General features: G+C 50.9%; 1 long non-coding RNA gene across 6 annotated transcripts in view; it reads right to left on the bottom strand.

Annotated features, from left to right (window-relative positions):
* Positions 1–2788: 2788 nt before the first annotated feature.
* LOC136992408 (uncharacterized) overlaps positions 2789–21845 on the bottom strand; it is a 150437-nt gene continuing 131380 nt past the window's right edge. For 4 of the 6 annotated variants that reach the window (XR_010884632.1, XR_010884635.1, XR_010884634.1 and 1 more), the window contains 3 exons: positions 9016–9159; positions 4202–4359; positions 2789–3041 (listed from right to left, as the gene is read on the bottom strand). This is a non-coding gene — a long non-coding RNA (uncharacterized lncRNA). Of the gene's footprint in view, positions 3042–3509; positions 3573–4201; positions 4360–9015; positions 9160–15956; positions 16096–21845 lie in introns of those variants that run through there. The other 2 variants (XR_010884636.1, XR_010884638.1) reach the window with 2 other exon arrangements.

The raw sequence follows: 21845 nt of genomic DNA, 5'->3' as shown, positions 1-21845 counted from the left end.
TGCATTGGGGGCTCTGGGGGGTTTTAAAGCCCCTTCTCGACCTGGATCCGGTGGCTCAGGAAACGGCCTGTGCTGTAACCAGTCACCTCCACGGCAGCGTCTGCCTCAGAAAACCGAGCGGACACCCCACACTCCCCCTGGCCTTTTGCCAACGGGAAGGACCTGGGAAGAGACAGGACATGATCTCAGAGCTGAAAATATCCAGCCGTGGGCACGGCTTCCCTCAGGGCACCGGTTAGCCTTTTGAGGGTGCATCTTCCACCCAGGCCTAGAGAAAGATCTATGAATGTTAATTTTAACTTCCCAAACAGCGCTTCCCTTCTTTGAAGCAGAAATCAGAGCCAAAGTGGGCAAACCTGACAGCATTTCAGAGAGGTTCCCTGTGGGACAAATTTGTCTCTTTGGACCTGTCAGAGGATCTGTCAAACCAAACTATGACCATGCTCTGAGAGAAGGAGTCTCCTCGCGACTTGTTATGAGTCATCTGAGACAACTTGCCATCGCTAAGGGTAATTTATTAGCAACAGTAATTTTGAGAATTTTGAATTTTGGATTGATCCATTGAAGTTCTTCCCCTCCTAGAAGCCATTGTGAAAAACATCTGGAGCGGGAGGTCCTATGGTGGGAATGGGTTTGACAGTTCTGTTTTGTCTTTGACTCTCCACTCTTTGCTAGGAGTATTATGGATGCTGGGGAGTGGAGAAATTGAGACCTTCTTCCACCTTCCCAATGTTTGTTTCCCTCAGCTTGACTCTGCAGCTTTTCAGATAAACAAATTTATGCCTTGCTTCCCTGCAGAGTGGCATCTTTCAGGACACGTTTTCTGAGGGTGAGAGCAGAGGGCAGGCCTCTGGAAACCTCCCTGAGAATAGCACATTGCTCCTAAGATAAATACAGCACTTGGATCAAAAACTGGTGGTGGTGGGGAGGCAAATGCAACATGAATTTCTCTCAAGGCTAGGGGGAAGTCTCTCTGCTTCCAAAAACAACCAGTTTGCCTTCATCCTGTGATGTGCTCATCAGTGTGAAGTTCAAAAAATTGAAGGTCAGGTTGACTAGGACGGGAAGAACTCCAGAACTTGCCCATGATATATTCTTTCAGCATTTGTCCATGACCGTCTCTTGCAGACCTTTCCCACCCAGCTTAATGTTTATGCCCAGCCTGGCCTTGGGAGAAAGGAATCCATCCATCAGGGTATTTTGGATAATTAATGAGAGAAAAAATAAACAAGTCCAGACAGTTTTAGTTGTCCTGGTTGCTCCATTCTGCTCCCACTAAACTGCTTCGTGCTATTAGTCATCAGTCTAATGCAGGCTAAAAGGCAGGATAAAGCCAAGGCTCCTGTTTGCTCGCTGTGGCGGAGGTTATCCGGGAGAGTCTCATCCCTCTGTCTGCTGCGGTGGATAGCGTCTGGCCACGACGACACTAAAGCCCAGCCCATGCCGGGACTCAAGGCCAGCTGGTGTTTTTTCAGCCCGGCTGCGGCTGTTCCCGTTCTGGCGCAGCTTCCCCGCATCGGCATGGCGTTTGCTCTCCCAAGACCCACCTCGCAAGAGCGGTGCGACAGCTTAACTCCACGGCAGGGGCGCGCAGGGGTGGCGAGCCTTATCCCGGCGCTGCTTGTCCTAGCGTGGCTCAAGCGGCGACAGGTACAGCTGGCCGAGGGAGGGAAATGCCTGTTGCTGAGACTGAGAGGTGTCTGGAGAAAGGTGTGAATGCGGAGCTGTCAAAGCCGGAGCCGCCACGGCTCCCCAATGGCAGCGTTTTGATCCAGCTCCATATGTGAACAGCCCCAGGAGAAGCGCCGCCGCTGCGCGAGGCGCCTGGCTTACGAAAGGCTGATGGAGGAGAGCACGAACATCCAGTTATGTCCCTTTTTCACCCCGGAGGATAAGTGGAAGTGGCGCTGCCAGCTCTAATAACCCCTCACGCCCCACCAGCCGCTTCGCAGGACGCAGGCCTTGTTAACATGCAAAATAATGTGAAGATGCAGGTGGGGCTCTGGCTGGTTACACAGGAGATGCTTCAGTGAGAATTATCCAATTAAACCTCCAGCTCTCCCTTGCTTTCACCCCCCCTCCCACCCCCCAACACCCCGCATTGTACCAGCATTATCAACCAAACCGAGGGACACAAGTCCTATCTAGTGCCTACCACATTAAGCAATCACAAAGTGCATCACGTACGCTTGCGTGTTGGTACTGTGTCTCTTGGGTACCATACTCGGGCTGATAGGAGGCAAAGCAAGCTGACCAAAACCTAAATATATACCCTGCCACGCACCATATAGTCTGAGAAAGAGGTATGCCTGACTGGAGGGTTTTTCTTCTTTCTCATTGCACAGATCCCTCTTCATTCAGTCCATTCTTTCCTCCTGTGCAACTAGTGCTGAAAGACATAAAAAAGCGCTGCAGAAGAAAGTGGGTACCGGCGCTCTCAGTAAGTGCAGACACTAGGCTCTGCCCTTGCACACGCAAAGGCTCCCCAAGTCCTTGCAAAACTGGCCAACACCTTTCCCACCCGGCCCAGTCCTTCCTGCAGCTGTTCCAGATGTGCACGGCTGGACACGAGCACCCGGCTGAGTTGCACTGCCGTACTGCTGCACAACTTGCATGTCACGCCTCAGCCCCAAATATTCCCGATAACTGCTTGTCTTGACAACTACTTTTCTCTGAGCGTTTCCACTGTATTTTTATTGTGGGCTTTGTGATGAAATAAGAGCAAAAGAAATAAGAGCAAAGCCACAGTTACCGGAGCCCCTGGAGCTAAAAATATACAGCTTTGGAGTACAGATTAGGTTTATTTTATTAGACATAATACCTGTTTGCCAACAAAATACAGATTTCAAGCGTAAAGCTGAAAAGTTTTAACTCAGCGAGTTAACTCTTTGCTCACCCATCTTCTGGAATAACCGAACCTGGTGATGCATCCGGACAGCTCGGCGCGGCGGTGTAAAATGTCGGTGAGACGGCAGGACCAGTGAGAGCAGATTCACACCATATAAAACTGGGTGCTGCTGTACTGCTGACAGGACGGGGGCCTGCAAAAAAAAGGGAATTACTGCACTCTGTAATTCTCTGGGGGAGATACAGCGAAGGACGCGCACTCGAGGTCTGCTAGGCGCAGCGGGATGTGCTGCGGAGGCAGGAGGCGTCTCTGCACGGTCCCCATCCCTGCGCATCCTGGGGGTCGGGATGCAGCCCCCCTCCCCACCCTGCAGCAGGACGGCCTGCTCTCCCTCCAGGTGCGCGTGTGATCCCAGCAAATCCCTCTCCCCCGGAGCCACGAGTGGGTAAAATTGAGCTCGGGGCAGGGGGGGGACCCTCGCTCATCGCTGCTGGCCTCCCCTGGCATGGCCTCGCTGCCTGGGTCCTGCTGGGCACCGAGCGCGGCGGGTAAAAGCAGCAGTAAATGAAATCACATTAACCTCCCCAGGCAAGGCGATAATTTGCTTCCGTGAGGCCACCTGACGCCCGCGAGAGCTCACTGGAGGGGGAGCCAGGGCCCGCAAAGACGGAGATTCCCACCGCGCTGAAGACCGTCCCCCGTCTTCGCCACCTCCTCAGCCCTCCTGGAGAGGTTTGCAGCCACAGACGGCCACCGTGTGACACCAGACCCTGCCAGAGCGACCCCGCGCTGCCGGCAGTTAGCGCTGGACATCTCTCGCCCAGGCCTGGTTGCACAGGGGAAAGCACAGGGGACCAGCAAAAGCACTGGTTCCCACCCAGGTTTAGTTCCAGCCCTCCGCGTGACCTGCCCATCCCACGGAGAAACCTAAAAGCATTTTTCTTCAGCAGGATGAGGCATTTAAGATGTAAGGAGCAAAGAGCCCACGCAAGCAGATAAGAGCTGTGCTCAGGAGCTGGGTTTAAACAGGGTCCTCCAAGACGGCTGGGCAGCCAGGGAAGATGGGACGTTTGGGATGGACGGCTCGTTCCAACTAATTTTGAGCTCGTTTAAGCCACAACAGAGCCTGATGGCTGAGTGCTCAGCCAGGCTTGGGTTTGCTTTCTGATGTGGAAAGGTCTGGGACGCTCTTCCGACACGAAGCCACCCAAGAACTAGCTCACGCAGGTATTTTGGTGGCCTTCGTGCTGCCCATTCTGACATGCTCGTGAAGGTGATGGTGAGGGATGTTCCAAGGAGCCCCTTGCTGGCCGTAGGCGGACCAGGACTTCTCGCTTTGCACCCCAAGCCCACCTGCAGTGGCTGACACGGCGATCATTATTTAGCAGGTCGACTTTGCCCCGGAGCAGATGACGGGCGCTCACACACAGGGAGGTCTCAGGAGTGCGGAAAGCCGAAGCCAGACTTTCTTCAGCGACTCCTGCTGCCATCCAAGAGCAATTTTCTCTCCCCTTTGAGAAGATAATGACACGTATCTCACAGATCTGACATGGAAAGAGGCAATCTACTGAAGGTAGATTGAAGGTGTGAAGGCATACACCATAAAACAGAGATAAATTTTGGCATGCTTTTTGACAATTTGGCTATATCTGCTGGATTTCAGGCAAGCAGTCTCTTATACAGCATTCACATTACGCACAGGTGTTTATGCGCAACAGGCTCCTCGTTTCTCTACCCTGGTCAGGTAAGCACGGAAAATGTCACCATCCCACTCGTGCAATTCAGTCCTGTGACTTTTGTTCCAGCATGCAGATGCATGCGTGCACATGCATGCACGTGCCCCCAGACAAGGCATCCGTTCTTCCTCTTTAAAAAACACCCCCAAAACTTCATTTTCGCTCCAAAGCGGTGATGCAGATTTGTGCCGTGCCGCTGGATATTGCCATGGCGATGGAGTTTGCTCTCCTGCCCCCCTCCAGCCCCCTCCTTAAAACCCAGATGAAGAAAGAAAAAAAAATTAAAAATAAACAATTTTAATAATGTCACGAAAAGCAGATAGGGATATAAAAATCCATTAAGAGCTGGAGTGGTCCTCGCAATGGGAAGTGCTCCAACTCTTTTCCTTTCTGTTGCTCGCTCTCTCTTCAACCCCCTGAAAGGTAACCTTTAAAACACACTCCGCAGCGTGGCACTTAAACCTCTGGCATTTACCTTCATTTCACTCTGGCTTTTATTTCTTTTAAGGGGAGGAGGGCTTTTATGTCAGAAGAGGACAAGTTGTTTTTTCCCTTCCCCTCGGCTTGATTATTTTCTCCTCCCGCGCAGGTGGTATTTTTGTGGTCGGCAGCGCTCCACACGTGCAGCCCAGGCACCTGGTGGGCGCAGCGGGACGGGGAGCTCACGGGTTTTCCCTTTTACACGAGCACCCATGAGCCGATATGGGACTTCTGGAGGCGAGAGGACGCGTCCATCAAAGTCCCCGAGGAAGGACGATGCACAAACCCCCCTTCATGGTGCACTGCCCCAGCATCTCTGCCTGCAAACGATCCTTCCCGACAAAGCGACGGCCAAATATCCCGCTTTAACACGGCCGCGGCGCAACATCACTTCTCTTGTTCCTCTCGGCCATTTGCGACAAAAAGCTCGGTGCTCAGGCAGCGTTTTGAAACGCTTACATAATGCTGCCTCGCAATCAGGGTTTCGCTTCAGATTTCCTCCGCAGCCGCCCATTTTTGGCCCATTAAGAGCTAGACCCGGGAAGCCATTTTGCAGTGAATGCTTTGCAATGACTTTATTACAGCCCTGCGAATCCCGGGGTGCGTTTTTGCGTGCCGAGATGGAGTCTCTTACAGTAGGCTATCTACACGTATCAGTCATGTCGGATCATGGCTTTATCACATGCTGCTTGCTAGATTTGCTTTTTTTCCCCTGAAGACCCTGCTTCTGGAGTCTTGTGATTAGCACAGAATCTCAGTTCTCATTACAAAAGCAAATCTCTAATTTTTCTGGTCAGAAAAATAACTTGAAAGCATGACCTAATTGTGCCCAGACACCCACAGGCAAAGAAAGAGTCCAAACCATATCAATAAAAAGAAACCTGCACTTTTTTTTTTAAAGCCATCCATTAATTTCAAATGTGACCTGGCAACAGAGACATGAATAATTATTTCTTTGTAAACCAGTAGCACCTGCGATCCCAGGCAGACACTGGACATTGTCTTGCACAGCAGGAAACCTGAACAGCCCCAGCCCCAAAACTATGTCCTAAATACTCAGGAGAGATGGGGAATGATGGCAGTGATGGGATCCACTCCACCTGCAGGCTGTGCTGTGTCCATGCCGAGCCCAAGGCACCCCTGAAGACTGCTCTGAAGGGGGATGGAGGGTGCTGAGCAGAGCTACAGGGACTTCACTGGCACACGGACCATCTGAACATCACCCAGAGATGCATATTTGAGGTCACGCAGCACATGGAAATAAGCCCAGAAACTGGCACAGAGCATTTTTAATACCTGTCCAGCTCTTCTGGGCTTTGGGTCATGGCCAGAAACCCAAGCACGACCTTCTGCAGCCTCCCTTGGGCACCACCCCACCACACCATGGCCATTCCAGCTCCTCCACCGCTCCCCTCACCCCCTGCCCTGCTGCCTTTCCTTTGAAGGGCCGATTTCCCCTGGGAGCTGCCGAAGCAGCGATCACATGAGCCTTCACCACGCAGAAAGCTGCATGCTGTGCAACCCTGTTTGTGTGAGGAGCACTGCATCGCCTTGTTTTTGTTGCAAGGATGCTCGAGAGCTCCAGATGAAAGCCCCGGCAAGCTGTAGGCCTGGGAAAAAGAAAGGGGAGAGGCTGTCAATTTTTTATCCCCTTGGTGATCGTGATCAACTTTGGTGTAATGGGGTTTGATTCCTTCCTGCATCTCCCCAGTGCTTGGAAATGCAAAGTAGAGACGTTTCAGAGGCAATCAAAGAGCGGCGCAGCTCCGCCTTGGCTCTCCCAGCTTGCCGAGAAACACAGATCAGGCGTGACATCTAAATCCTTTCCCTTCCTTGTTTGGCACAGGAAAAATGAGCACTTGGGCAGGCCCGAATCCCAGGCATGTTGTTTCAAAAGCAAGAACAGGCAAGTGAGGTGGGGTAGTTTTACAGCATAACCCTGGTTCTCCCACCCCATCCCTCTGCTTGGGAGATGCGAGCATCCTGTGGACGATAGCGATACCTGAAAGCAGGCAGATCACTGCTGGTCCTCCCCAGCCTCCCTTCTGCACCGGGATTATTGCCCTGGGGCCTTCTCCTGCTTTGCAGCCCAGTTGCAGGGACATGGTGAAGGCTCTGGGCCAACCTCATCAGTGAGAGGACTCTGCCGAGGCCTTGTGCACCCTCCCAAGTGGGGCTGGGTGGCCAAGGTTGGCCAGGAGCAGAAGCAAGAGCAGGTCGGTCAACAGGATGGACCAACAGGATGGATGTTGCACAGAGGAGCAGCAGGGAGGAGCAGTCAAAGCAGTGGACAAGTTTTGGCAGCCTTTCCACAACATCCTGGAGCCAAGCCACCCTGCAGGCAGCAAGCCTCTCTAGACAAGAGGTCAGGTCAGCAGATGGATGCCTCCGTCCCCTGCAACAGGGAGTCACCCACAACAATCACTCACCACTTCCTCCAGGTGCTCCTGCATGGCACAGGGTCCCTTGGCCCAGCTGCTTCACTTGAAACAATGCCCAGATCCTCCTCAGCTTGGAGGGTAGTGAGTCTGTTCATCAGCTGCAAGCCTTCAGGAGGAGTAGGAGCCTTCCTCCTCATACAAGGAGTGACCAGTTTCCAGCCTTCACCTTCTTTGGAGTTATCACTTACTGTCCCACATGACACAGAGCCCACCTGCATCTCCACTGCTGTTGGAGATTGAGACTCTTGAAGCTGTAGGGTCTCTAAGAATATCCTATCTATCTCTCACTCATCTTCTCAGATGCTACACAGCCTGCTGACTTCCTCCCGTAACTCCTTTACCTGCCAACACAACTCATCAACAACAGCACACCTTCTGCAGGAGACCCCAGGAGCTCCCTGCAGCCTGAGACCTGCATCTGCTGTCAAAAGGTCTGCGTGGGTGGAAGCCTCCAACATGGCAGGGACAGTGACTCCAACAGTTACTATGCACAGAGACAAGGACCCCTTCCTTGCACCCTCCTGCACAAACTGCTGCATCTGTTGGCTGTGCTCTAAGCCTGCCTCTTATATAGGCCTCTCCCCAGCACTGGCTAACAGGGTGCTTGACCCACCCTAATCAAGGGTCAGCTGGAACAAAGACCCCAACTCCCTCTGATCAGGGGCAACCAACAGAGCTCATTAGCAGCAGCTACACCTGGCTAGAGCTTCCCAGGAGAAGTTCAGGCCTCCTGTGGCCGTCCTTACCTAGCTCTCCTTATCTGTCAGCAACAAGCACCTTCTAGTGCCTCAGAGGGTCCCCAGAAAGCCCCCACAACCTCCAACAAGGTTCTCAGAAGTTCTCAGCAGAGCCTAGACACTGCTGCGTCTGTTGGCTGCCTCTGTTAGCTGCACTCTGCAGATGTTGCAATATAACTTGGAGCTCTTTTTATTTTTTCACCCCAAATTTTCTGAGAGCAGATTCTTACATTCCTTGGCCTGAAAGTCATTCCTCAACTGGCAACTGTCAGTTAATTCATCATAACTTAGCAGTGAATTGTTCCTTAGCTGACAGACTGGTGTAGCAACCAAAAATCTGAATCTCCTGTAGAGCACCATCCAATATGAAGCCTCCTAGTCACATACTGCATAACTGTTGACTATTTTTTCAGTGAAAACTGGTCCTGAAGAAGTAGCCAAACATTTGAATCAGGGAGTCGTTTTTTTTTTTTTTTTTTTTAGGGATTGATATTCCAGGCTAGTAAAGATCAAACCTTCACTTCTTCAGGGCTCTGAATCGGAATAAATCATCACAAAATAATCTGTGCATCAGTCCAGCCCTCTGACCAGCCTCAGGTACCAGCTGGTTTCCAGACTGTTCTCCTCTCTGGCTCAGACCCAAATACATATACTGCAAACAATCAGCATTACAAATGGTCATAAAGAAAACACGGATTGCTAGTTAATTGCAACACATTAAAACACCCAGAAACAAGTAAAATGCAGTATTATGCAGATCTACACTCTCACACCTGCTACGGAGTGGTCTTTTCCGCAGCTCTGCAGGCTGGATGGTGAAGGTAGGCCTCCTGGTGAACGAGATTTGCTTGGGACACGTAACGCTGGCTCACGAGGCGTGTCTCGGGCTTGAACTGAATTAGATGCCTTCAGAAACCCTGCAGAGCAAAAACCACAGCCCCAGTCAGTCCCCTAACCGGGCAGGCAAATGCAGCAGGGACAAGCTGAGGTCTCTTAGCCTTAAGTCAAAGAGAGCAGTGCCATGATGCAGGTGCGAGTGGATGAAAAGATAGAAAACATTGGCAAGGTGCTCTTCTCAGGAAAAGGGCCCGGGACTGCTAGCTAAATTAGATGTCATTTAAACCATTCTTGGCCATTGCTGCTAATCCCCCCAACCAGGAGACAGGTCTCAATTGGATTTAGAGATGTGAGACGTTTGCTGACCCTCGGGACAGGGAGGCAGTTTCATGCTCAGAAAGGAAACAAATAAAAAGTGCAAAAGTACGAAACGCTTGAAGATTTTGTCTGAGTGTGATGGGATGGGGCTCCAGTGGCATTGAAAAAAATAACAAGAGAAAATTTTGACTCTTTGGTGTTTGCAGAGATTAAATTGGAGCCTCCTGGTCTGTATACATTGATTGTATTTCACCTCCACAAACAGTTGTGTGGCAGTACAAATTACAGAGGATGTAGAGTGCACATTTTTCAACCATCCGGCAATTTGCTCATTTATCAGTGACAGTCTCCTTAGAGCAAAGAAAACTTACAGATAACAGTGACAATTGGGCAGAAGGCTGGAATCTATAGGAATTCAATCTAAAGCAAAAGCCAGAAGTGGCTTTATTCCTTTGTATATGGTCTAGCTGTGGATCTCTAGTACGTTGTGGATGTGTCATTTCAAAGCACTTTAGTGTGTGTCTAGCAGTGCATCAAAATGAACTCCTCGAGAAAACGGCAGCTAGCTTAGTCCTGAATGTTTTCATTTTGAAAGAAGCCACTCATCAAATTCCCCTAACTCCTCAGAGTGTATATAATATATGGCTGTATTTTTAATCTGAGAAAAGACATAGCAGAAACACAAGAGGTTCAGAGACAAGTAATAGGAATGAGCAGAGACAGGGAGAGATTGATGGGTCAGGGACTGGCAGTTTGAGAAAGACGCTGAATAAGAGGGCGATAATAGAGAATCAAAATAACTAATGGTCCCGAGAAGGTGTTTCCCCTTTCTCACAGTATGAGAACATGCAGGGCTGGCAGCTCGATTGAAATTCAAAAGGCAGACACTTAAAACAGAGGAAAGGATTTTTCCACTGGAACTCTGCTCCTCAGGGTGGCAGCGAGCGGGTCTTACTTTGGGCTGAGACTTGCTGCCCATCCAGCCAGAGGCTGCTCTCCTCATACGGATGAGGACAAATGTCCTACGACTGGGAAGTTATTGTATAATGGGCCACAGCGGTGCTTCTTGCCTCTGGTAGTAAATATTGCTGGAGACAGAAGCTGGACCAGATGGACATCTCATCAGTCCTGATATGACTACTCCTACCTCGCTAGCATTTGGAATTACACAGGTATTAAACGTAAAGCTTAGGAGTGAGGAAACATTGGGAGGACGGGCAAGCATTGCAGTGAGCCCTGGAGAACTGTGCAGGGAGGTCTGACCTGCCTTTGCCCAGTGCATGCAGTGGTGGGGAGTAGCCAAACTTTCAATGCACTCAGCCCCCAGGAGAAACACCTCTCAGGTGACCAACCAGGGCCACGAGCTCCTTGGAAAGTGCCTAATCGGGGCCTGAGCTCCTTGGAAAGTCTGGTTTGAAGGATGCTGCCCCTGGTGTTCAGGCTTCAAGGCAATGGCAAGGCTGCGTGGCGTGAGGTGGCACATGAAGGCTTGGCTGCAAAGGAGCTTGCCTAGAAATACTGAAATCAGCAAATATCTCCAAACATTGACTTCTGCCAATAAATACATTCAAATCAGCCAACAAGAATAAAAACTGGCGCAGCTACTGCAGTGCAAGCTGGTATTCAGATAAGGCCTTCGCTGCTGGGACTTGCAGTTCAAATTTCAACGCGACATTCGTGTTGACAAAGTCTTCCCGTGGGCATGTTTTTTCCTCTCCTTTTGATCAATGGACTTTTCCCACTGATAGCTGTAAATGGCTCAGATTCATTTCTCACTTTCCGCTCAATCCGTCTCCCCCGCATTACTGGAGTTCCTCACTGATACTGGTCCGGGAGTTCCCTACCACTGTCCTAAGCCAATTTTAGAGCCGTCTTTTCTGATTTTGCAGGAAAACTACCGACATAATGCTAACATCTGTTTTTCCTCCTCTGAATCTGCAAAAACAGATTTCAAGTGAAAGCAGAAATAAGGTGTTTTGCCATGAAAGGTGTCAGGCAGGGTGACAAGGAGCTGTGAGCACTGTCCTCACAGATGCTATTAGAGTCACGTCAGTACATTACTATTTTCTTTTTGTTGTTGTTGTTAACATTGCCAATATTTAATTTCACCTGCTTTTAAGAGCTGTTAGCATCCAGGAAATCTTTGGCCAGCCATGTGAAATTCAGAATTTTTCCACAATCACCAGGGTGCAGTTACAAATGTGCAGAGAAAAATGATCTTTTCAGAGAAGATTGAAGGAAGGGCCGTCCTGCTGTCAGGAGGGAGGAGGCGAAGGATCACAACCAGAGTTTTCACCAGGCAGGTGAAGGCATCTCTGGGGTCTTCGTGTGCCTTCAACTCCTACCAGTCCCTACGTGGCGTTTCCCAAAGACTGGCTGAGCATGATGGAGAGAAGGAAGGTGAAGACCTAGCCAAATAAGGCTGGTGCGTTGGAAAAAGTCCAGCAGATATTGAAGGAAACATCAGCTTTCCCTTGTAAGGTTGCCCGTTTTTAGCTGGTAGTTCTGCTCTTTGGAGCAGGACAGAGGCTTGCCGTGTGTCCCCTGCCTTTATCAGGAGCTGGCCAGGTCTGCTGCCCTCGGAGAGCTCCGAGAGGACACGAGCGGGATGCGCCCCGCTTGGTCTTGGTGACCAGGAGCAGTGCTGGGGGGAGGAAAGGGAGGGCTTTCGGTGGGCAGCGCGCTCGTCTTCTGGGGCTGCGAGATAACAAAAGCGTGTCGACCGCGTAAGACGGTCTGCCTATTTGCGCAGCCTCCTCCTGAGGGCACCAGTTTCGGGGGCAGAGCGCTTCTCTTTTTGAAGGAGAGAAGTCTATTAGCGCTACTGCCGTTATATTAGCAGCAGTGACACAGGCTTTTAACCTTTCCCCAAAGAAACGGGAGATGGCCACGGTACTAACCGAAATTAAATAAACAAGGAATCATTTCTAACAGCTTAAACCACTTCTTCGACACAGACAAGCTATTTCTGCCTATTCCCTGGATGCCAAAAATTAGCGCCAGCCAGCAGCGAAACGTGAGCTCTGGACAAACTCCGTTAAGTTCGAGGCCCGCCACTGCTCTTCTGTGCTCCTCCGCCCCCGGAGCGCGGCGTGGGTAAACCGAGGCAGGCTCCTCGCCTCCTGCGTCCGACAGCCACATTAGCCCCTTCCATCGCCCGGGAGCAAAGGCTGCGGCTTGGTCCCCCCCCCCCCCCCCCCCCCCCCCACCGGCTGCGTGCGCTCCTTGGAAGGGCTTAAGGGGATTAGGGGCAGGAGGCCCCTGGGGGGATCTTTGGGGAAGGGGGGCTCAGGACAAGCTGCGCTGCCTTTTTTCTTTCCATCGCGTTTGTCCAGAAGGGCTGGGGAGAGCACGATAGATAGACAGGATAAGGCGGCCTCCAGTTAATTCCAATTTAAACCCAATTCCATTTCCTTTCTAATTAGAACAGGAGGCATGTTTTAACAACTGATTATCTCTCCTAGGCAGTTGTACGTATTCTTCTTGGTTACTCTTTCAATTTTTCCAAGCAAAGCTCTACTTTAATTGTAACATTAAAAAAAAAAAAAAAAAAAGGAAAAGAGAGAAAGAAAGAGAGAAAGCAGTTCAGAGAACGCTTTGCCAGGAAATCATGCTAAGATTTTCTTTTTCTTCCCCGAAGGTGAAAACCAGAAGGCGCTTACACAGCTCTGCTGTTGGGGGGGGGTCACAGGATAAGAAAACACAAGCTATTGCCAGCATTCGTAGCAGAGAATTTGCTTTTCTCCTTTCCTCATCCGGCGGGGGCAGAGGAATTTGGCCTGGCACCGAGCCTCTCGCTTTATGCCATCCATAAGCTAACGTCAGCCTTGCTTTTGCACAGCTCTTGCCATGGCCTCGCTCCTTTCCCCATTCGCTCAGTCCTGCTGATGGCGGCACCCGGGGATGAGCGCGTCGGGGCGCACGCTTCTGCGAGGCTCAGCCGGTTACGCCGGGCTGCAAGGTCCGCGGCACTGTCCTGCCTCTTGTTTTCTTTCCCCTTGCCTGCTTTTCCCCCTCATCCTATAACTTTAGCAAAGTGTTGATAAACCAGTCGCTTGTTTGTCAAATTCCACGTTGCAATAAAATCGCTCTGTGGCGATAGGCTGAAAGGGCTTATTGTGGGAATAATAAATAAATAAAAAAAAAAGATCAAACACAGCGCTTAAAATCCTTCCTCGGCCTCTCGGCGGCTCAAGTTTCTGGAGGCAAGCCCTTCGCCTGCAATACTGCATCACGGCGTTTGGGCCCTGGCGCGCTCCAGGGCCGGAGCCGCGAAGGGTTAAACGCCGTCATTTCTCGCTTCGAAATCTGGCTCCTCACAGGGATTTTTTTTGTTGTTTTTCTGGGATGCGTCATGCCTCTGCTTGGCTCGCAGCTCCGGCCGTGGGTGCCAGCGCTCGGCTCCTGACGTGCCGTGAGCCCTTCCGGCGCTTCGGAGACGGGGCAGCGGGCTTCCCTCGCCGAACGCCGGCGCCGTGTTTCACCTCCCTGCCACCGGGCACGACGGGGCAGCGGGGCTGCGAAGAGCCCCCCAGGCTCCCCGGGCTCCCGGCACCTCATTACCGGATGAGCAAACCCAGGCCGTTTCCTTCCAAAGCTTAGAGCGATGCTGGGAAGAGCCAGCAGAAAGTCGGGCGACGTCTTCCCCGCCGTTCAGTAATGTGCTGGCGACACTGTTATTAATGGCCGTGAGACAGGGCTGATGTAATGGCCACGGCGTGCCAAAGCGGGTGACGAAAATCCTGGGCAGAGCCGAAGCAGTGACCTTGGGGGGACGAGGAGATGCCCAAACTCCTCCCCATCCCTCTCCAGGACCCCACCTTGCCACCACACTGGAGCTGCACACTCTCCCACCGCCGCGAGCAGGGGTCGAGGGCTCCGGAAGCAGCAAAATCCCTTTTTTTTTTTTTTTTTTTTGCCCTTCCATGCTGGCACTGAATTCCCAGACGTGCGACGTAGTTTGTTTTCCCTTTTCCATGAGCTCACTCCCGCGGCGCACCGTTTCTTTTGGCGCCCGCCTCGCACGTCTCCCCAGGAGCCCACCCAAAGGCAAGCGGTGTCAGGCTGCAGCAGCTCCCGCGGGCAGCGCGGCAAGGGGCTTCCCGCTGGCGGGGATCTGGAGAGGCGAGGCAGACGTCTACGGAGCAAGGAGAGCTGTGAAAGGGCGGCTGGCTCCAAAACACACTTTCCCAGGCCCGCGCCGGGGACCTTGGTCATTGTGGGGCCACCTGGTCCCATCCTTCTCCTGCGCCTTTACAATAGCCTTGCGCCCAGGAAGCCATCTCACGTCACCGCGGCACAATATTACAAAAGCCTCCTCAGCAGCGCAGTCGCCGAATTTTGCCCCGAAACCTAAGTAACCTTTTGTCGTTGTGGTTGTTTGATGGTGCTTTATTTTGGGGGGGGAAAGCCTTTCGGTATGAGGCCTCTGGCACGGGTCTGCGGCTGGAGACGTGCCTCTATTGTAGGGAACAGCGTGACAACACCATTCAGGGAGGGCCAACAAAACCCACCATCAATTACTGTGTCCTCGCTTGTGACTAATGACTTCCGCCAACCGCGCTTCGCCCCCGGCGTGCCTGTTACGCACCAGCCGAGGAAGATGGGGCTGATACCATTTGGGGGAGCTGATGGTCCAGGCACAACGGATACATGGTCTTGGGAAAACCAGTGCATCGATGCTGCCGTAACTTGTCAGCAAAGGGTAGGACATTCCTGCTGCATGCATGCCACCAAGCTGCAAACATCCTTGCAGACCAAAACCATGCAAACGCATGCTGCAGCAGATGACCACAAGTCCAGCTCTCAGCTGGAGAAACCAGTACCAGTGGTTGGAGGAATAACACTCATACTATAACAACCACCAAGACTCTCAGCCAGGACATTTAATCAGCAACCAGAAGCAGGTGTAGGAGGCTCTTAACTCCTTGAGCAGCTCCCATAGTCCAAGATGGCTCAAGATCCTGCAAAGCATTAAGTTTTCACAAGGGGCATGTGAGGTAGAGGTTAGATAACCCAGCCACAAGGTAATGATGGGGAAGGAGAGCTGTTTAAAATCTGGGCCTGGCAGACATGCTCTGAGCGCTAAAGCACCTACCAGTGAAATCCTGATTTCCCTGCAGCATGGTATTTGTCTGTAGGTCTTTGTGTTAAAATAGGCATAGCAGGATGCGTGTCTTTCCCTCCCTCCAGGATGCAAGAATGGAGCAGGTGGCATCTTTGGGAACAGATCTTAGGAGAGTTGCATACAATATCATTCACTGTTTACGATTTCAGATTTTTTAAGACCCTCCAGGTCCCCAGGATTTGCAGAGACCTCACATTGCCAGGATGGAGCTTTAAATATTGCTGTCCTCTTCATCGCTGGTACCAGACCAGCTTCCCAGGTGCCTGTGCCACCTACCCAGGCTATGCTCAGCCCCACATGGTCCCACAGTACCTCAGCTGCTCGCGTCCACAGGTGGCCAAGCCATGCAGCCCCTCGCAAATCCCACAGCAGCAATGGCGCTGTAATGAGGAGATCCTTCATTTGCTGATGACACCTTTCATTAGTGCTCACCTACTCCTTCCACGTGGCAACAGGTCGGGCTGCGTGTTACATCTGCCTGCACTGATGAAACCGGCTGCCCTGTGACTAGCGCTCACTGCTGACTCCCAAATCACGGAGGCGGGCAGGACCTGAGCTGTTCATACGAGGCCTCCAATCACCACAAACACAAGTCAAGGCAGAGAAAAGAGAAAAGAGCATGAAAATGAAAAACAAGGTAAATATCGCAGTTTCTAACCAATCCATTTCTACCCCCCTCCTCAAAAGCACCAGACTGACGCTTATGTTTCCTGTGCCCAATAAAAGCTTGGTTTTATGGTTTCAGTGCTACTGGAGTGGACATTTTCATGACATTTTCTCCCTAAAATGGGATGTGACAGCTTAGAGTTAATAAGTCCAGGAGGAATATGTATTAAAAAAAATATGGTGTCACCATATGCTGTTAAAATAGCAGGTGAGCTGGCCCATTTGGAAAGCTTAATGGGCCCATGTTTTAAAAATATCTGTGCTACATTTCATGTGACAGATAAATCTATGGAAGATATGGATTTTCCCGCATGGTCTCTGTGCCGAACTCCAGTTCCGGCTCTTCACCCAGGGGAGATTTCTTAGGCTGGGCAAAAAGCGTTGCGGTTCCTCTGCCCACAGCTTTCAATGACACATTTTTGGGGAAGGCTGTTCCGAGAGAGATGAGAGCTCCGGGTTGCAGGGAAGGTGCCTAACGCACATGGCATTTGGGTCGCTACATTTCAGCTGCTTCCCAACCCCGGCATCTCCCATCGGAAGGCGCTGGGGGGCCGTGAGCGTTTCAGCAGGCCACCAGAAGGGGCAAGTGCTAAAAGCCTTTCAACATCTCCTCTTCCACGGGACCCTGCCCATGTTTTAATGGATGCTCCTGATTGATGCAGCAACATCCCATGGTGCTGAGCCAGGGACATGCTGGATCCAACACCAACTACACCGTCAAATATTATTTATACAAAGGAGCCCATGCTGTCACCTGGTGCCTCCGGCAGAGGAGGAGCGGTGGCAAGGTAACGCTGCCGTGTTTCTGGAGGCAGGAGGGCCGTTTTGCATGGTGGAGATCAACTGATGTTGCCCCAGGAGCGGAAAATGGGAGCTCTGCTCCCATCCAGGACAATCTGGTAGCAACGGCCGTAGACCTGCGGGGGGGGGGGGGGGGAATCTTTTTCTTCTTTTAACTTGTGATATTGGCAAGAACTTAACGCACAGCACGAAACCTTAAAACTGACAAGTAAAATTTAGTTAGCAGAGCTTCTATTCCCAATTTATTACTCCACTGGAGAGTTGTGCAGGCTTAAAGGCTAGAGAAAGGAAAGCATGCGCACACACACACACACGCACGCACTGACAAAAGCCAGCAAACCAAACCCAAGGCTCCCGCTGAATTATGACTCACAATTTATAAACCATTACGTGCAATGGATTTCAACTATATTTATTGCAATACGACTGCTAGCAGTTCAAAAATCAATTTAGTAAATGTGGAAGGAAAGGGTGAAATTATTAATATGTTTTATATAAGCGCCGTAGCTTATCCTTTCCCAGTAAATAACTGCGAGCCCTCTGTTTGCTTAAGGCTCTGTATCCGTACAAGGGGGCTGCCACCCACCGCTCCCGTAACAAGGGCAGCCCTAGATTTTCCCCAAGACAGCGCTCTCCGAAACAAGACCTGCTGTTAAGCGGAGAGCGCTGCTCCCTTCTCTTGTGTGTCAGCACGAGGCACAGCACACAGCACAATGCTCTCGGAGGCAGTAAAACAGCAAGAAAACCAGAGACAAGAAAATGCATGGAGTGAAAGCCGTGTTTTAAGCAGGGCATCTGCTGGTCATGATTCAGCTCTCTTCCTCTGGGATTTAGCTCGCAAAACAAACACACTGGCAAGGTGGCAGAAAGGAGGGTACCAGATGGAGACAGCTGAGGGAGGATGCTGTGAGTTGGAGGACAGAGAAATTCTCTGTCTTAGACAACATTGCCAAGCACCTTATCTAGTAAAGAAAGACGAAAATAATCGCAGCATCTAAGAGGAAAAACAGGGCTGAGCTTCGCATAGCAGGGAAAGGTCCACAGGCAACGTGGGAGACAGCTGTGAAGCAGTGCAATAGAAATCTGTTTTATAAGGAAGGAGAGTCATCCCAGGGCATGCAACACAAGGGGATGGGAGGAGAAGGGAGAGATACAGAGGTTATAATAAAGGTGAACATGGCACAAAATTAGAAGAATGAGGCTTCTTGGGACAGCTGAAGGGATATGAGAAGGTCGCCTGGTGACGCGATGAGGTAGGGAAGGGTCATGGAGGACAAAGCAGAGCACACGTGCATGCAATCTCTGCAAGCACAGACAGGTTTCGAGCTAAGGACACGGAAGAAATGCTTCAGAAATCCCAGCTACAGTGACAACACGACATGATCGCCTGTTGACAGGTGAGATCCCTCACTCCAAATGGCATTTTCCACTGGCTGGCCAGAGGTAAACGTGGCTGGTGCAGCCCCAGCCTGCTGTCCAGCCATCACCCTGAGGTTTGGCACATTGCCTGCATGTGAAGACACTCGGGCAGGGAAGACCTGGCACAAACATGACCTGGCACATTAAGTGAAACAGCAGCTACGCATCCAGCCAGATACTCCACTCTGGAGCACACTTGATCTGCTATATCAAAGCCGAGCTGGTCAAACACGTGAGCAGCTTACTGCCATGCTAATGCTTGTTCAGGGTTGGTTCAGACTAAGTTCAGTTTTGCTCTGCCTGACGGAGATCAGCAGTATCGCCATGAGCCCAGACAAACGCAGCATGACCTGTCAGGGAGGAGCAAGCCGCAGGACACCCATCAGGCAAACAGAACCACCTCAGACCAGGACAGGTGAGACACACACACGGAGAGGAGACAAGAGCTCCTGGGTCACCTGCCCACCACTGGGCAACACCTGAAGTACAGCTTCAGGGAAATGGACTATGAATTTGCAAGAAAGGCTCTTCCTGACCTTGTCAAGCCAGAAGATGTTGCTTCAGAATGTAAGATGGGGAGGGGGGAAGGGAGGGAAGACCTTTGGTCAACAAGTCCCATTTCTGAGATGGCGATGGGACACAGACAGAGTCCAAACAGGCATGCAGAATACCTCCTCCACTGACCAAACCAAAGACCACACAGTGCTTTTCAGCACTGCACTGCAGATATAAAGAGGCCAAAAGCTACACCTAGAATGTGCCACGGGGAAAGACAAGCTCACGGTTGCTGTGAAGGTCCCTGCAAGCTGACACTGCCAGACGACCTTAAGTAGGCCAAGGCAGGCGACTAACACACAAACAAGGCATTCCAGGCAGGGCTGATGCGCAGTTCTCCTCACCGTAAGGAGACAGATGGAGCAGTGATTGGAAAGGGCTGGCTAGTGACAGGGGAAGAGATTCAATCTATGTGCAGAAGAGTGACCAATGGAAACATCATCCCCAATCTGCAGACCTGGCTTACTGAGTTCGGCATCACATGCCCATGGGCAGGTGAGACCTGAAGGAAGAGGGCTCTTCCGGTTGAGCTTGGGGCAGAGTGTGTGTGGGGGAACCCAAGTATTCCAACTTCATCACAAAAGTGCATGACAGACATATGCAGAATGGTAGTTCGTGTGCCTGTTACCAAGCACCCCGACTGCAGGAAATTAGGGCATCTGTCACAAAAGGTTTGATGACATCGGTTTTTCCATTTTGGTGATCTGCAACCATATGGTGCACTCCAAATGGAGAGGGTTTCTCTCCAAATCAAGAAATTGAATGAAAAAGTAGGAGATTAAAAGAACTGAAGGGGAAGGGTTTTTTCCATGCCTTTAAGGATGACCTTTTCAAGATTCCTTGATTTCAAGATTCTGTAACAACGGGAAGAAAAGCTACTTCTATTTTAAAAGAAAAACTGAGTTTCTCATATGTTCCCATGATTCCCAATACTGGGGCTTTAAAAAGCAAAGAGACACTAAGAAGATAGCAGGAATGAATATCCTCTGGGCAAATGCTGCCTGATGTGTTCATGTTAAGAAATCGCACTTTTCCTTGACTCTTCTGCACCTCACTTTTGTCTCATCTTAAGCAAAACATCTAATAAGGAAGATTTCCCAGGCCTCAACAGAAGCGCAGATCAAAGCAAGCAAGTTCACAGGTAACTGTCTATGTGTGGCCTCAATATAGCAAGATTAAATCTGAACTGTATTCACTGCTGCTGCCCGTTTTCCCTTGGAGTGATGTGTTACACCTGGTCAGGAAAGCAAAGGTTTGAAGTGTTCCAAAATTCTATAATCCTCTGTATCCATTACCTCTCCAGGATGCTCAACAGCCCACTGACTTCTGGCATCTAATATGTAGGAACAGGAAAAATGCCTTGTGATTTATGTGACCAGCCACCACCAATCTGTACAGCTCACTTATTGAACACTGTAAGCCAAAGAACAAATTTTAACATCATGAATGATTTCCAATAAGCAGTTTACCTCAGGACCTTACTGGTCACGGCATGTGCACAGACAGTTTGCGAGAGGAGCTCGATTCACTTAGCAAGTTATTTGCATGGAGTTACTTGCTGGTCTCCAGGCGTAACCCAGCAAAGCTTGGTGACAGACTTTTAGCCGCATAACCCAAAGTCATCTTGGATTCAGCAAGTTTTGCCCTGCAGAATAGCACGGCAGGCCCCTGACCAGGCTGGAGGTGCTTTGGCAGAGCCCACAGCTTGGAGATCCTGCTGGTAGAGCGAGAAGGATAAGTGACCTTTTGAGCAACGGAGGCTGTTGGACCTTTTGAGCAACGGAGGCTGTCCTTGTTACAGCACGCTGTGGACACTGAAAAGCTACATGGACTCAAGGAAAAACTGGACAAGATCATGGGAAAGAATCCACCGAGGACAATTAAAGACACAGAAGTTGTGTTCGGCTCAGGAGATTCCTGAGGAAGGAGTCATTTATATTGGCTTGCTCGTAAACTTTTGCCTGAGTAGCTGTTTCTGGTCAGTATTGGAGGTGGGATGCTTGGCCTGAGTCAGACAACCACCCATCATGCTCTTATGTATATGGTTAGCTGGGAAAAAGGTTTCTAAGCCAAAGGGCCAGAGAGTGCAGTCTTCCTACAGGAATGGCAGGAAAAGCCCCTGACTAGCCCCCAAGCAGATCCTGTTCAGTTTAGAGGGGAGATTACACGACAGAGCTGCTGTTTCTTCAGAGCAGTGAACCAAGAGGTCCTGCTCAGATCAGTATGTCTGTGATTTTATCCAGGAATTTGGAAATCTGGAAGAACAGTAGAAAGCAGGGTGCTAGCAGAGGAGAAAGGTGTTATTTCTGAAATAGCAGTATTTCCACAGGTCCACACTGAGCTGTGCAGCACCCTATCAAGAGTGGGGCATTCAGGGGGTGTCCAGGTGACTGTCCCTGCAAATACTGCTTGGGGACACCGATCAGCCCCAGCCAAGGCTCCACGCACAGTCTGAAGGCAGGGGGACAGAGAGCCACATGCCTACACCCATGGGAAAGTGCTCCACATGCATCCACCACGTGCCTCTCCCTCCTGCTGAAACGCTGCATCGCAGAGGAAAAGAGAGAAGAGAAACGGATGAACACCAGACCTTGCTCCTCCTGCCAAGTGCTCCCGCAAATGGACTGTCACATCAAATCAGCCAGCCGGAGCTGCTCTGTCACATCAGAGCCCATAACTCAGGGTGACCAGGCAGAGCACTTCAGCAAATCACTCTCCTAAATTACAGCCATGTCCCAAGCAAGAGGGGTAGGAAAAGCTGCAATAAATGAAAAAGCAATAGCCCCTCCCCGACCTTAATTTCCTCATGGTGAGCCTGGGCCGGAGCCAAGTCCCCCCACAGCAGGCTCAGGTGTTGTGAGTTTGTATCCGCAGCAGCGG

This window comes from Apteryx mantelli, chromosome 7, assembly GCF_036417845.1.
Source record: "Apteryx mantelli isolate bAptMan1 chromosome 7, bAptMan1.hap1, whole genome shotgun sequence".
In the NCBI taxonomy this organism is placed as follows: domain Eukaryota; kingdom Metazoa; phylum Chordata; class Aves; order Apterygiformes; family Apterygidae; genus Apteryx; species Apteryx mantelli.
Note: the sequence above shows the minus strand (reverse complement) of the source record. Positions and strands in the feature narration are given on the sequence as shown.